Source organism: Caretta caretta, chromosome 2 (assembly GCF_965140235.1).
Source record: "Caretta caretta isolate rCarCar2 chromosome 2, rCarCar1.hap1, whole genome shotgun sequence".
Classification (NCBI taxonomy): Eukaryota; Metazoa; Chordata; order Testudines; family Cheloniidae; genus Caretta; species Caretta caretta.
The window spans coordinates 230,210,420-230,222,451 of NC_134207.1; the positions used below are offsets into that span (position 1 = coordinate 230,210,420).

General features: G+C 45.5%; 1 protein-coding gene across 5 annotated transcripts in view; it reads left to right on the forward strand.

Annotated features, from left to right (window-relative positions):
* The window catches only part of STAM (signal transducing adaptor molecule), an 82,431-nt gene that overhangs the window by 37,866 nt on the left and 32,533 nt on the right, over nt 1–12,032 (forward strand). The gene's annotated exons all lie outside the window — the stretch shown is intronic.

Below are 12,032 nucleotides of genomic sequence, written 5' to 3' on the forward strand. Positions count from 1 at the left end.
TGCAGCTAGCCAGAGATGTCAAGAGTAACAAGAAGAGTTTCTTCAGGTATGTTGGCAACAAGAAGAAAGCCAAGGAATGTGTGGGCCCCTTACTGAATGAGGGAGGCAAACTAGTGACAGAGGATGTGGAAAAAGCTAATGTACTCAATGCTTTTTTTGCCTCTGTTTTCACTAACAAGGTCAGCTCCCAGACTGCTACGCTGGGCATCACAAAATGGGGAAGAGATGGCCAGCCCTCTGTGGAGATAGAGGTGGTTAGGGACTATTTAGAAAAGCTGGACGTGCACAAGTCCATGGGGCCGGACGAGTTGCATCCGAGAGTGCTGAAGGAATTGGCGGCTGTGATTGCAGAGCCATTGGCCAGTATCTTTGAAAACTCGTGGCGAACCGGGGAAGTCCCGGATGACTGGAAAAAGGCTAATGTAGTGCCAATCTTTAAAAAAGGGAAGAAGGAGGATCCTGGGAACTACAGGCCAGTCAGCCTCACTTCAGTCCCTGGAAAAATCATGGAGCAGGTCCTCAAAGAATCAATCCTGAAGCACTTGCATGAGAGGAAAGTGATCAGGAACAGCCAGCATGGATTCACCAAGGGAAGGTCATGCCTGACTAATCTAATCGCCTTTTATGATGAGATTACTGGTTCTGTGGATGAAGGGAAAGCAGTGGATGTATTGTTTCTTGACTTTAGCAAAGCTTTTGACACGGTCTCCCACAGTATTCTTGTCAGCAAGTTAAGGAAGTATGGGCTGGATGAATGCACTACAAGGTGGGTAGAAAGCTGGCTAGATTGTCGGGCTCAACGGGTAGTGATCAATGGCTCCATATCTAGTTGGCAGCCGGTATCAAGTGGAGTGCCCCAAGGGTCGGTCCTGGGGCCGGTTTTGTTCAATATCTTCATAAATGATCTGGAGGATGGTGTGGATTGCACTCTCAGCAAATTTGCGGATGATACTAAACTGGGAGGAGTGGTAGATACGCTGGAGGGGAGGGATAGGATACAGAAAGACCTAGACAAATTGGAGGATTGGGCCAAAAGAAATCTGATGAGGTTCAATAAGGATAAGTGCAGGGTCCTGCACTTAGGACGGAAGAACCCAATGCACAGCTACAGACTAGGGACCGAATGGCTAGGCAGCAGTTCTGCGGAAAAGGACGTAGGGGTGACAGTGGACGAGAAGCTGGATATGAGTCAGCAGTGTGCCCTTGTTGCCAAGAAGGCCAATGGCATTTTGGGATGTATAAGTAGGGGCATAGCGAGCAGATTGAGGGACGTGATCGTTCCCCTCTATTCGACATTGGTGAGGCCTCATCTGGAGTACTGTGTCCAGTTTTGGGCCCCACACTTCAAGAAGGATGTGGATAAATTGGAGAGAGTCCAGCGAAGGGCAACAAAAATGATTAGGGGACTGGAACACATGAGTTATGAGGAGAGGCTGAGGGAGCTGGGATTGTTTAGCCTGCAGAAGAGAAGAATGAGGGGGGATTTGATAGCTGCTTTCAACTACCTGAAAGGGGGTTCCAAAGAGGATGGCTCTAGACTGTTCTCAATGGTATCAGATGACAGAACGAGGAGTAATGGTCTCAAGTTGCAGTGGGGGAGGTTTAGGTTGGATATTAGGAAAAACTTTTTCACTAAGAGGGTGGTGAAACACTGGAATGTGTTACCTAGGGAGGTGGTAGAATCTCCTTCCTTAGAGGTTTTTAAGGTCAGGCTTGACAAAGCCCTGGCTGGGATGATTTAACTGGGAATTGGTCCTGCTTTGAGCAGGGGGTTGGACTAGATGACCTTCTGGGGTCCCTTCCAACCCTGATATTCTATGATTCTATGATTCATCCTAATGGAGGCAGTACTAATACCTTCCTCGGAGCCTGGTCACTCAGACTCTGCACCAAATATTTCAGCTTCGGTGAGGAGCGCCCTGATGGCTGTTTGGAATCCTCGGCGCCGTTCCTCATCACCAGTACTGAGGACCAAAACTTTGTCCACCTCACGAGTATCTCAGCATCATCTCCAGTGCCTAGGAAAAAGCAGAGGAAGACTGACAGAGGACACTCCCCGATCCTGAGGTTGACAGGGCATGGAGAGACTAGCAGAGTGTGACCTGCGTCGGACTACTCCATAGCCCTGGTGATCTGTGCAGCGCCGTTGACTCTGGCCCCAGAGAGGGTACCACTGAGTCCGGCACCGATGGACTTGCCAATGCAAGAGAGCCACCAGAGGTACCAATGCTTTGGCATTACCATCTATTCCAGAGGCGTTTGCCACACCAAGAGACATCCTCTCAATGCTGGTCCCAGCATCCCTGGCTGTGTAGGAGCCTGCAGATTCCTTGCTGGTGGGGAGAACCTCTGTGGTGCCAAGACCCCTTGTACCTTCCAAGGGGAAACCTGCTATGATGGTCCAATACCAATCTTCTTCCTCTCTGCACTGATCACCGGCACTGGTGAGCACCACTCCTCCCAAGTCTTCTGACAGGGAGTCTTTGGAGTCTGATTCAGAGGCAGAGTCATATACCTCACGCAGAAGCTGGTACCATCACTCCAGCCTGCACTATCCTACTATGGACCTGGCCCAGGGAATCCCACCCACGGCATAACCCCTGGGGCAATGGCAGATGCCAGTACAGTGGCACTTCTGGAACCCCTGGGCTTTTCCACTGATGCAGGGGCCCCAATCTGGAAGGTCGGACTCTGTGGCATCTGAGGCCAGAGCTCTGCCTCCATTCCGATCCGATCTACATCCTGGCTTTGGTACTGAAGTCTGTACCGAATACCCAGAGCCAGCTCCGCGAGACCCGTCTGGTGTTGAGGTAGAAATACAGTGCCCCCTACTGATACAGACTTCCTCTTCTGATTGAGGCAATGGCAGGAATGGACATAGTGCCCTCTCAGGATGACTATAGGGTTCATCAAGAGCTCCTTAAGAGAGTGGCTAAAAACCTGGGCATCCAGGTGGAGGAGGTCTGGGAATCCTCCTATGTCTTAGTGGACATCATAACATCAACGGGCCCATGAAGACTAGCACTGCCCTTAATGAAGGCATTATGGATGCCATAGAGGCATTGTGGCAGACCTCAGTGTCCCTTCAGTGGATGGCAAAGAAAACTGAAAAGAAATACTTTGTTCCAGGTCTAAGGGATATGAATGTTTGTATACAACCCCCACCACGGGCTCTTTGGTGGTGTCAGCAGCCAACAGGCAGGAGCAACAGGGGCTACAAGGGGCAACCCCCAAGGCCGAGGATGCCAAAAAGTTAGACGTTTTTGGCAGAAAGGTCTATTCGACAGGCAGCCTACAGCTCAGGATCCCGAACCAACAAGTGCTCCTGAGCAGATACAATTTTAATTCCTGGGACTCCATGCTGAAATTTAAGGAACTGTTGTCCCTGGAGTCCAGATGAGAGTTTGCATCTCTCCTGGAGGAAGGGAAGTCCGTGGCAAAGGTGTCCCAACAAGCGGCCTTGGATGCGGTGGACGCGGCAGCACAATCTATGTGCCCCGCAGTAGTAATGCGCAGAAGCTCATGGCTTCAATCCTTCAGCCTACCACACGAGGTCCAACAGACTTTGCCCTTTTGAGGGCATGTCGCTCTTTTCCAAGCAAACAGACTCTAGGCTGCACAGTGTAAAGGACTCCAGGGCTACCTTGAAGTCCCGATGCGTCTAAACACTGGCGCCCATGAGGAAGCATTATAAACTTCAACTGGCCTCTTGATTTTTCTCACCGCCTGCCAGGCAGGACTCTCACAGGAAGAGGAGCAGGGGCTTTAGGAGAAGATCTCCAGAATCCTCTTCCATGTCTGTCTACTCCCCCCAAACACTGGGGGGGGGGGGGGGGGAAGGAGGGTCCAAGCAGGCCTTTTGATGGGATGCTTGGGGATGACATACCAGGACAGGACTCTGATCCAACCTACTCCGTATTTGCAAATCATTTCTCCCATTTCTGTCAGGCTTGGGCCCATATTATGACAGACCGCTGGGTGTTAAGCTCGATAGCAGTAGGACATACCCTTCAATTCAGTTCTTCCCCCCCTTCCCAGCCTCCCTCTCTGTCCCTCTTCAGGAACCCTTCTCACAAGAAAATTCTAGCCCAAGAGTTGTAGTCGCTCCTAAGGTTGGGAGCCGTGGAAGAGTTCCACCTGAGTTGAGGGGCCAAGGGTTCTACTCCTGATATTTCCTAATCCTGAAAGCCATTGGTGGTCTCAGACTTCTTCTGGACCTCCAAAACCTCAACAGATACATGAAAAAGCTAAAGTTCTGCGTGGTTTCCTTGGCTTCCATCATCTCCTACCTCCAGGGGACTGTTATGCAGCCCTCAATTTGAAGGAAGCTTACTTCCATTTTTCAATTTTATTTCACAGAAGATTCCTCAGATTCATGGTGAACCACATACAATACCAATTCACAATTCTATCTTTTGGCCTGTCAGCGGCCCTTGGGTGTTCATGAAGTGCCTGGCGGTCGTTGCAGTGTTCTTGAGGAGGCAGGGGATTCAGCTTTACCCTTACCTCGATAACTGGCCTGAGACTTCCTCCGAGCAGGGTGATTCCAGGCAATAGTGATGCTTATAGAGAGCCTCAGAGATCATCCCATCGCAACAGCAAGAAACTGCTTGAAGCTCCTGGGCCACATGGCCTCATGCATCTGTGTGGTGCAGCATGCAAGACTTGGACTCCAACCTCTCCAATCATAGCTGGCGTTGGTATACTTGCTAAGCCAATACCATTTGGACACAGTGATCACAGTTCCCCTGTCAGTGCTTTCCTCCCTCAACTGGTGGCTAGACCCCCTGATCTGTGCATGCAGGAGTCCTGTTCTCAAGGCTCCAACCATCAGTATCTCTCATTACAGAAGCTTCAGCGAGGGGTTGGTGTGCTCACTTGGATTCCCTCAGAATGCAGGGCCTCTGGTCTCAGGAAGAGTGCTCCCTGCATCATCAACGTCAGGGAGCTTAGGACAGTGCACTTGGCTTCCCAGGCATGCCAGCCTCAGGTGGCAGGCAAGAATGTGTCAATTCTCACAGACAACACAACGGCGATGTTTTTTATGAACAGGCAGGGAGGAGCACGTTCCTCTCCCCTATGTCAAGAAGCGCCACGCTTGCGGGAATTTTGCATAGTCCGTTCAATCCACCTCAAGGCCTCCTATCTGCCAGGATTGCAGAACAGTCTAGCGGATCACCTCAGCAGATCCTTCTACAACCACCACGAGTGATTCATTCACCCAGATGTCATGAAAACCATTTTCCAAGGTGGGGAACACCCAAGATATACTTGTTCGCGACAAAGCACAACAAGAAGCGTCTGCAGTTCTCCTCCCTCCTGGGCCACAGCCCCTAGATCTGTCGTAGATGCCTTCCTCCTCTCTTGGATAGTTCATCTCTTCTATGTGTTTCCTCCTATTCCTCTCATACCCAGGGTCTTGCTGAGAATCAGAAGAGACAAAGCGTGAGTCATCCTGGTAGCCCCTGCCTGGCCCCGCCAGTATTGGTTCACCACACTTCTAGGCCTCTCGGTGGACACCAATCCTTCTGCCTCTGCATCCAGACCTGATCTCGCAGGACCATGGCTGCCTGCATCACCTGATCCTCAAGTCCCTCCATCTGATGGCCTGGAAACTCTGTGGCTGAACCCCACAGAGCTAGCAGGCTCGTACCAGGTCCATGAGAACATAAGAACATAAGAATGGCCATACTGGGTCAGACCAAAGGTCCATCCACCCCAGTATCCTGTCTACCGACAGTGGCCAATGCCAGGTGCCCCAGAGGGAGTGAACCTAACAGTTAATGACCAAATGATCTCTCTCCTGCCATCCATCTCCACTCTCTGACAAACAGAGGCTAGGGACACCATTCCTTACCCATCCTGGCTAATAGCCAGGAATGTACTTAACCTCCATGAATTTACGCAGTTCTCTTTTAAACCCTGTTATAGTCCTAGCCTTCACAACCTCCTCAGGCAAGGAGTTCCACAGGTTGACTGTGCCCTGTGTGAAGAACTTCCTTTTATTTGTTTTAAACCTGCTGCCTGTTCATTTCATTTGGTGGTCCCTAGTTCTTCTATTATGGGAACAAGTAAATAACTATTCCTTATTCACTTTCTCCACACCACTCATGATTTTATATACCTCTATCATATCCCCCCTTTTCCAAGCTGAAAAGTCCTAGTCTCTTTAATCTCTCCTCATATGGGACCCGTTCCAGCCCCCTAATCATTTTAGTTGCCCTTCTCTGAACCTTTTCTAATGCCAGTATATCTTTTTTGAGATGAGGAGACGACATCTGTACGCAGTATTCAAGATGTGGATGTACCATGGATTTATATGAGGGCAATAAAATATTCTCCGTCTTATTCTCTATCCCCTTTTTAATGATTCCTAACATCCTGTTTGCTTTTTTGACTGCTGCTGCACACTGCATGGACGTCTTCAGAGAATTATCCATGATGACTCCAAGATCTCTTTCCTGATTAGTTGTAGCTAAATTAGCCCCCATCACATTGTATGTATAGTTGGGCTTATTTTTTCCAATGTGCATTGCTTTACATTTATCCACATTAAATTTCATTTGCCATTTTTGTTGCCCAGTCACTTAGTTTTGTGAGATCTTTTTGAAGTTCTTCACAGTCTGCTTTGGTCTTAACTATTTTGAGCAGTTTAGTATCTCCTGCAAACTTTGCCACCTCACTGTTTACCCCTTTCTCCAGATCATTTATGAATAAGTTGAATAGGATTGGTCCTAGGACTGACCCTTGGGGAACACCACTAGTTACCCTCTCCATTCTGAAAATTTACCATTTATTCCTACCCTTTGTTCCCTGTTTTTTAACTAGTTCTCAGTCCATGAAAGGATCTTCTCTCTTATCCCATGACAACTTAATTTACGTAAGAGCCTTTGGTGAGGGACCTTGTCAAAGGCTTTCTGGAAATCTAAGTACACTATGTCCGCTGGATCCCGCTTGTCCACATGTTTGTTGACCCCTTCAGAGAACTCTAATAGATTAGTAAGACATGATTTCCCTTTACAGAAACTATGTTGACTTTTGCGCAACAATTTATGTTCTTCTATGTGTCTGACAATTTTATTCTTTACTATTGTTTCCACTAATTTGCCCGGTACTGACATTCGACTTACTGGTCTGTAATTGCCGGGATCACCTCTCGCTCCCTTTTTAAATATTGGCATTATATTAGCTATCTTCCAGTCACTGGGTACAGAAACTGATTTAAAGGACGGGTTACAAATCATAGTTAATAGTTCTGCAATTTCACATTTGAGTTCTTTCAGAACTCTTGGGTGAATGCCATCTGGTCCCGGTGACTTGTTACTGTTATGTTTATCAATTAATTCCAAAACCTCCTCTAATGACACTTTAATCTGTGTCAATTCCTCAGATTCGTCACCTACAAAGGACGGTTCAGGTTTGGGAATCTCCCTAACATCCTCAGCTGTGAAGACTGAAGCAAAGAATTCATTTAGTTTCTCCACAATGACTTCATTTAGTTTCTCGTCTTTAAGTGCTCCTTTTGTATTTGGATCGTACAGGGGCCCCTTAGCAGGCTTCCTGCTTCTGGTGTACTTAAAAAACGTTTTGTTATTACCTTTTGAGTTTTTGACTAGCTGTTCTTCAAACTCCTTTTTGGCTTTTCTTCTTACATTTTTACAATTAATTTGGCAGTGTTTATGCTCCTTTCTATTTACCTCACTAGGATTTGACGTCCACTTTTGAAAAGATGCCTTTTTATCTCTCACTGCTTCTTTTACATGGTTGTTAAGCCATGGTGGCTCTTTTTTAGTTCTTTTACTGTGTTTTTTTAATTTGGGGTATACATGCAAGTTGGGCCTCTGTTATGGTGTCTTTGAAAAGTGTCCATGCAGCTTGCAGGGATTTCACTCTAGTCACTGTACCTTTTAATTTCTGTTTAACTAACCTCCTCATTTGTGCATAGTTCCCCTTTCTGAAATTAAATGCCACAGTGTTGGGCTGCTGTGGTGTTCTTCCCACCACAGGAATGTTAAATGTTATTATATTATGGTCACTATTTCGAAGCGGTCCTGTTATAGTTACCTCTTGGACCAGATCCTGCACTCCACTCAGGAATAGATCGAGAATTGCCTCTCCCCTTGTGGGTTCCTGTACCAGCTGCTCCAAGAAGCAGTCATTTAAAGTATCGAGAAATTGTGTGTCTGCATTTCGTCCTGAGGTGACATGTACCCAATCAATATGGGGATAATTGAAATCCCCCACTATTATTGAGTTCTTTATTTTGATAGCCTCTCTAATCTCCCTTAGCATTTCATAATCACTATCACTGTCCTGGTCAGGTGGTTGATAATAGATCCATACTGTTATATTCTTATTAGAGCATGCAATTATTATCCATAGAGATTCTATGGAACATGTGGATTCATTTAAGATTTTTACTTCATTTGATGCTACATTTTCTTTCCCATATAGTGCCACTCTCCTCCCCACGCGCCGCACAACCTGTTCTGTGCTTCCGATATATTTTGTACGCCGGAATGATTGGGTCCCATTGATTGTCCTCACTCCACCAGGTTTCTGTGATGCCTATTATATCAATATCCTCCTTTAACATGAGGCACTCTAGTTCACCCATCTTATTATTTAGACTTCTAGCATTTGTGTACAAGCACTTTAAAAACTTGTCACTGTTTATTTGTCTGCCCTTTTGTGATGTGTCAGATTCTTTTTTATGTGAACATTTCTTTCTGATCTGGCCCATACTTTATCCTCTTCCATCCTCTCCTCCTGACTAAAACCTAGATAATCTCTATCAATAGACTCTCCTCTAAGAGAAGTCTCTGTCCAATCCACGTGCTCCTCTGCAGCAATTAGCTTTCCCCCATCTCTTAGTTTAAAAACTGCTCTGCAACTTTTTTAATATTAAGTACCAGCAGTCTGGATCCACTTTGGTGAAGGTGGAGCCCATCCTTCCTGTATAGGCTCCTACTAGGGAGCAGGAAGCCATCCACCAGAGCTACTTACCTGGCAAAGTGGAAGAGGCTCTCTATCTGGTCCATGCAGAAGACAGTATCGCCTGCGCAATCATCGATACTATTCATTTTGGACTACTTACTGCACCTGAAGCAACAAGGTCTAACTGTGGCATCTATTAGAGTCCATCTGGCCGCAATCTCAGCTTTTCACCCATGGGTTAATGGCTGATCTGTGTTCTTGAACATCATCTCTAATTGGATTCTTAAGGTTTGAGAGATTGTATGACAACCAATCTCTCCCTCGGACCTCAACCCTGGTATTATCAAAACTGACAGAACCCCCATTTGATCTGCTAGCAACATGCTCTCTCTTCTCAATGTGTCCTGGAGGGTGACCACCAGGCCATTACTTTTGCCAAAAGGGTCTCGGAGATCCATGCCCTAACATGAGAACTACCATACACAGTGTTCTTCTAGGACAAGGTTCAATTGTGTCCTTATCCAGCCTTCCTTCCGAAAGTGGTTTTGCAGTTCCATAGTAAACAGGCTATCTTCCTGATGGTCTTTTATCTGAAACCACATACCCACAGGGAAGAACAAAGCCTCCACTTGCTAGATATTAGACGTGCACTGGCCTTCTACATCAAGGACTAAACCATTTTGGAAAACTACTCAACTATTCATAGCCATTGCAAACAAGATGAAAGGTCTTCCTGTCTCAGCCCAGAGAATTTCATCATGGATCACATCCTGCATCCACATATGCTATGACCTGGCAAAGGTTCCTGCTCCACCTGCCCTGACAGTACATTCCACAAAGGCCCAAGCATCTTGGGTAGCATTTGTAGCACAAGTTCCTATCCAGGACATTTGTAGATCGGCGATGTGGTTGTCAGTTCGCACTTTTGCTTCTCATTACACCATCACCCAACAGGCTAGGGACAATGCTGGATTTGGTCAAGTGGTGTTGCAGTCAGCGTGTCAGTAGACTCTGAACTCTTCACTTGGACAACATCTTGGGAATCACCTACATTGGAATGGACATGTGCAAACACTCGAAGGAAAAATGGTTATTAACCTTTCCATAACTGTTGTTCTTCGAGGTGTGTTGCACATGTTCTTTCCAAGACCTGCCCTCATACCCCTCTTCGGAGTGAGCCTGAAAGAAGGAACTGAGGGGGCATGGGTCAGCAGGACCCTTTTATACTGGTACTATGAGCGTGCAACTCCGGGGGGACTAGAGCCGACCCAACAGATATCACTGAGGGGAAAATTTCTGGCATCTGTGCTTGGGGCGAGCATACGCATACATAGGAATGGACACGTGCAACACATCTTGAACAACAACAACAGTTATGGAAAGGTTAGTAACAGTTTTTTCCTCCTTCCTCTTTGGTGGAAATAGTATCAGCTCTTCAGGGGAGAGGGAGAGAGCTCTGCCTGTCTCTTGCAGCAGCCCGGATTGCTGTTGTTTCAGGAGGTGGGAAAATCAGCCAGTTTTCCCCAAGTGCTACTAAAAATGTGTGCCCCTCAGCAACCCAGTTCCCTTCTTGGAAATTTGATTTTACAGGTCTATGACCTGTATGTTTTATACACTTAAGAGTCCCCAAGAAAAAAGGTGATTTAAAGTGACTATAGATTTACTGAAAGGCTTACTCTTGTCAATAGTAAATGAATTCACTATTGCTTAAAAAGTATAGGGAACTATCTTCTTTGCTTTGTTGTAGGTATTAGTGATAGGTGTAAAAAAAGCTAAAGATATATAAAACAGAACCCTAAACATTCAAATCTTCTTTTCACTTTTTTTGGGAGTATGGAGGTGTGTTTATTATGGAGTACTAGTACCTTGACCACAACCAATTTCTTATACCAATAATATATATACAGTATATATTCCAAACCACTGCTCCTCTTTCCCCGGTTTCATAAAAACCAAGGCAATCCATCTCAAAATTCATATATCAGATGTCATGCCAGAGTAGAATTTTTCTCAGAAGTATGGGGCAAATTGAAGGCATGTGGGGGTTACAAATTGTATTCTTTACTTTTAAAGAACACTTTCTAAACCTCTTTTGGCTTGGAATATCTCCAACAGAGATGTGAATAGAAATTTCATCTTCATTTCTCCAAAATCCCTAACAAATAGAATATCCTAACATATGTTTTGAGTGGTTGCATATAAGAATTACAAAGACATGGTGTGAGAATCCAAAAACAGACATATATTCACTTAAAAATAATGTGCAATACATGATTATCTTTAGACGTATATACAAGGTGTTTCTTTTAAGATGTGTTATAATATAATATACCAGTGTTATGCACACGAAGCCCTTGGGTACTGTGCAAAGCTTACATTGTGCAGATATGGATCACCATGTTAGGAAGAGTGGCCAGATTGGGACCTGTGGGGTGCAGATGAGTCTAGTCTGTCAAGAGTGTGCGGAAGAGTATTTGCCTTTTGAGGAGAGGTGGTAGAGAGTCTAATAGATGAAATGGGTGGAGAGGAGGCAAGCACAAATGAATGTGTGACCCTGTTTGGGAAAGAATTAAGGTCCGTTCCTGCAGTGTGTAACACCGCAGGACTCCTGTCTGCAGGAAACTCTGTCACTGAGCAATTCTCTTAAATTTTTAAAAAACAGACAAAACACTTGTAAGCGTTTTTAGGTTGGCTAATAAGATTTTTTTTTCTTTCTGAAATATAGCTGTTAGCCTGGAAGTTCTAATTGTAGTTTCTATCTGAGACAAAAGCCATAAATGGACCAAATGAACAATTGCATTTGACCTGCAATATTCCATTCATATTACACCATGAAGTACCCAGGTACAGAATATGTAGCCAGCTATATATTATCATCAGATTATAATAACAGTTTTTGTTCATCTTTCTGTTTTGTGTAGATGTACACAAAGAAAGCTATTCCAAACTAAAATTGGATATTGATGTGTTTCCTGCTCAGACAGAAAATCTGAATATGCAGAGACAAATTAGATCTTGCTCGAAATTGGTCTTCACAGAAATTGTGCCATGTGTTTTACACAGTATATGCAATAGACAATGTTTGCTACTTTATG